This window comes from Penaeus monodon, chromosome 22 (genome assembly GCF_015228065.2).
Source record: "Penaeus monodon isolate SGIC_2016 chromosome 22, NSTDA_Pmon_1, whole genome shotgun sequence".
In the NCBI taxonomy this organism is placed as follows: Eukaryota; Metazoa; Arthropoda; class Malacostraca; order Decapoda; family Penaeidae; genus Penaeus; species Penaeus monodon.
The window spans coordinates 19,453,621-19,453,823 of NC_051407.1; the positions used below are offsets into that span (position 1 = coordinate 19,453,621).

Below are 203 nucleotides of genomic sequence, written 5' to 3' on the forward strand. Positions count from 1 at the left end.
CGTTCCTTCTCATATATGTGGGTACATGTGCGGAAAAGAGAGAGAAAAGTAGAAATGAGATCCTAATTTCCTCACACGAGGCAATGTACGATAGTCTCGCTTCTAATTTGAATATAAAACTTTTCCATTCCCCTGAAGGACATGTGGAATTTCCGTCGATGGATAGCCATCGTTAGTCTGTCTGATAATGGAATCCTCGACGA

The 203-nt window shown here is 41.4% G+C and overlaps 1 protein-coding gene across 1 annotated transcript in view; it reads left to right on the forward strand.

Annotated features, from left to right (window-relative positions):
- LOC119587349 (GTPase-activating Rap/Ran-GAP domain-like protein 3) overlaps positions 1–203 on the forward strand; it is a 420,180-nt gene that overhangs the window by 405,622 nt on the left and 14,355 nt on the right. The gene's annotated exons all lie outside the window — the stretch shown is intronic.